This window comes from Saccostrea cucullata, unplaced genomic scaffold (genome assembly GCF_032062105.1).
Source record: "Saccostrea cucullata isolate Sc308-1 unplaced genomic scaffold, CSIRO_AGI_Scuc_v1 ctg1102, whole genome shotgun sequence".
NCBI classification, from domain to species: domain Eukaryota; kingdom Metazoa; phylum Mollusca; class Bivalvia; order Ostreida; family Ostreidae; genus Saccostrea; species Saccostrea cuccullata.
Window position 1 is genome coordinate 1 of NW_026929005.1, and position 4,374 is coordinate 4,374.

Genomic DNA, 4,374 nt, shown 5'->3' on the forward strand with positions numbered 1-4,374 from the left:
ATATTTCTTTCCTGACCACTTGCTCTTAATTTTAAGGTATTAAAAACAATACCTTTATATGCTTATGTTTACACAGTAGCACGTGCAAAAACAGTGTTAAATGCTAAAAATAGATTATTTTCAGACATTATTGTTCTACCCAAAATATGCGCTAAAAAGAACCAAACATGTCAATTAACATTCAAAATCAATAGGTATTTAATTTATATGACTTGTATCTTTAAAATGTAGGCAAATTCATTGTAATCCATCTTGCATGAAAAATTATAATGAAGCACAATGTAAGTATCACCGGTTTTTCTTGTCGTATTTTTTTTTTTACAATTCAGACCTGCATAATAGGTAATATCTTAAACAGTCTTTGTTTGAAAATGTAATTCATATTTTTTGAAAGAAATGATTCATCTTTTTATTTTAACTAAGAAAAAAGTGTACATTTATGATACAAAAAAACGAGAAATATGACGATTTCTTCTATTTTCACACTCTTGTGTCATAAATAATGACCTTTCTACACTAAAAAAAAGATTAGTAAGCACTGACAAACATCTGAATATAAAACTATTTTGCGAAGAACGAGTATTTTGTTTTGATTAGAAAGAATTTAAATAGATTAATTCTTTTCTTCTTTATTCCAATCATTCCTTCCCCCCCCCCCCCCCGCATTTCCCCGTCAACAACCAACACCTATTAGAACCTGAATTTATACAACAAAAAATCTACATAACTACTATAAATCAATCAACAAATATAGGTACAATTACATTTCTTTCCTTAGTTTTATCCAGAAAATACAATTAATGGTTACCATAAAAAAAAATATATTTCCCTGATTTAAGCCGCTTTCTTTGTTAAATTTTATCTTAAATCTTTTTGCAATTATACATGTATATCAGCATATCATCGAGAAGTTGCTATGAATTGTCAACCAAAGAAAGAGGATTCTAATATTAACAAACTCCATAAATCAAATAAAACTGTTATTAATGATGAACAAATTTTCTTTTGGTAAATTGTGTACTTTATTGATTCATAACAATGTTACATGTATGCCTATATCACAGTTGCAAAAGTCAACAGGTTAAAAAAACGTCGCTTTTTGTGACGTCACATAACGCTACTTTGATCTAAAACGACAAAGGTCCCCCATTTAATCACTCGGTTCCCCTTTTGATTTTTCTTAAATGGAGTACAATTTGTTTGAAGAAGTTAAAGCTTGTCTAAACAAAGATTGCACTGCAGAATACAATTTAGTAATTGTGATTATGAGTGTTGTCCATAATGTTTTTTTTTAAGTCGGCATCAATGCATCGAGAGATATCATTAAACGTTGGTTACCAAAAATCAAATATGCGAACATTAATATACGTACTGTAAACATTAATGACATTTTTAATTCTTAAAAAGTTGTTCTGCATTCCACACAGTTTATTCCATGACCTTATTTTGTTATAGCATCAATGCTGATTTTAATGCCACCTTTGTTTGCTGATTTGATGCTCTTATCCTGATTTGATCCTTATCCTGATGCTTTCTTTGCTGATTTAAAACTACATGAATGCTAGTAATGCTACCGGAAGATTATCCTGGCAGAGGTGGATAATTGATTTCAGCATTGCCATTTAAGCCATTCAAATAATTTTGGGATAATTTTTATTTGTATTCTGTATTTAATGTTTTTCATTATTATCTTTTACATTTTCTACCGAATAAATTAGCGATTTTCAATGAATTTCGCTTTGTGATATTCCAATCGTAAATTTGAAACAAAAATGGCAACACAGTGAATGTTTGAATTAAATTTTGTATCATAGTAGTTTGACAAGGGCTAGTTATCCATTGCAATCCAGATAACTCTTCAGGTTTTTATTGCAGCTAACGATGCAATGATTTATCCTATTTCTAATGCGATTTTTTAAAGAACAGATGCAGTATTACTCATCCACAAGGTATCAAGTCAATACATAATCCATCGTCACAAACCACAGTCAAAATGTACGATCCTCATTAAAATATTGACCAATTCAAGTAGAGCATATTCAAACAATTTATTTTCATCATGATGCGGCCTTTTATCACCCTATCACAGTGTACAAAATACTGCTCTTCTGTGTACAACCCTGGTAAAATGTTTAGTTTCTGAAAAATTAACAATATACATGTATATTTATTGCATGATATGAAGATTTCATGTCTCCCAAACATTCATGCAATAAATTGTTTATGATATCGAATGAAAACAATGCAGGGAATATGAAAAAAGATCCAATGAATAAAATATACATTTAATAAGAACAGTATGAAACATCTATAAGTCATACCACTAGCCGCACTTCATAAAAGAACCCTTCGTGGCAAGTCCATGGGATTTACACACCATTCAAACCCTGCCCAGCCATTATGATGATGAGAACTATATTCTAGATATTTATATTTAAACGTTTACACTTAATCTAAATGAACAAGCATTACTACTTACACCTTTTATCACCAATTTCAATAACAAAAAGTACTGTCGAAGCCTCATCAGTGGTCTCCATGATTGATTTATTGATTGTATTTTGTGTAACGTCCCTCTCAAGAATTTTTCACTTATATGGAGACGTCACTGTATGCTCATGAAGGGCTTCAAATTTAGACCTATACTCGGCACTCTGGGCCATTAGGCAGTGAGGGTTTTTTATCGTGCCAAAGCCTACCGTAACACGGGACCTACGTTTTTAAGGTCATATCCGACAGACCCGTAAGGGCCGGTACACACGGTAAGGCTTGCCTTATAAATCGAAAACCGTATGTTTTGAAGGACGCACGGCTCTCATGTCCACACGCTAAGGCAAGACTTACTATATTATAAACAACATTTACATAAATGCCCTGCGTTTTTAACTATAAACAGTGCGCATTATTAAACAGAATAGATTACTAGCTAGGACTTTGACATAGTTTTACTGACCAGTGCATCCACACTTCTTAATAAGGAGGAGGAGGTTATCTGAACTATTTGTAGATATTTTCATTATCTTACTCGAATATACTCTATGTTTTCTTCAATATACCAACGTGTATGGTTTTTATAAAAATAGAATTGAACTTTGAATAAATGGTTTACATTGGTCAAGAATTAAAAGTCAGCTAAGTCTTGTATTAGAAAATAGAGTAGTGTTCTATTCTAAAGTCAGACTTGTAAGGCTCCAAAAACGTGTATTAAGGGTTACACACGGTAAGGCTAGAACTTAAGTTTCATGACTTATAAGGCAAGCCTTACCGTGTGTACCGGCCTTTAACGTTCACTTTTAGTGCCGAGCGCTTGGCGAAAGAACAGTTACTATCTATGTTTACGTCTAAGGTGTGGTCTCCATGAGACGGGTGGTGCACAGCTTATTCGGATTAAAAAGGACCATAGGGTTATTGCTATTAAGGTAGAACCTATATCGGAAAAATCTTTGTCACAAGATTTTCAAATTTTTCAAAATGATAAATTAGTACTTGCTTATCAATCAATTAAAAGCTCATGATATGTTTCCTTGTTTATAAATCTAGTACAGGCTGTAAAACTTGGTATGATAATTACATATTGCGACTTCACATTTTGAAATATTTTTAGGGGTACTTGTCATAAAGGGAATATGAAAAATCACAAAAAAATGCCTCTTCATACATTGTCGTTTATAGACTTTATTAACTGAACAATATTAAGAATATTTCTCAAGAATAATTTCTTTTTTAGTCAATTGACATAAAAGATAAGTCCACCATTGAAAAAAATAATCAACTGAACTCTATTATTTTTAGCCAGTTTTGCACCCTACGTTTGTAAATATTTTTTAGAAGTCTTTGTCACAATGATTTCAATCTTTAATATGATGAAGAACATACAAAATGATTACAAAAAGTGATTAAAATATATACATTTCCCCTCTTACTAATGAGAGATAGGCTATTTACCGATATTCATATTCTTAACCTTTTTGCACTTACACGGGATTTGATAATTAAAAGACTGTTTTGGGTTAGTTTCAGATTAAATATTTATCAGAAATTGTACCTTAAATTTAAAAAAAAAAAAAGATCAATATCTAACAGAAAATTGTAATCAAACACCAAGAATATGAATGTAACAAATAATTGTGAAAAGGAATGCACATCATTTCATCATAGATATCACAAAAATTTACACACGATCTACAACACGTGCATCTTTGACTTAGACGCATTTCATCAAGATATTACACTATTTAGCTGGCAACTAAAGATTTCTTACGATTTTTGCATTCCTTCAAAATGGTTACATACCATTCAAATTATTACGAAAGTTGTAAACATTGTAATTTCATTACACTAGATAATCTTGGGTTTGTCAACTTCAGGTCTAGA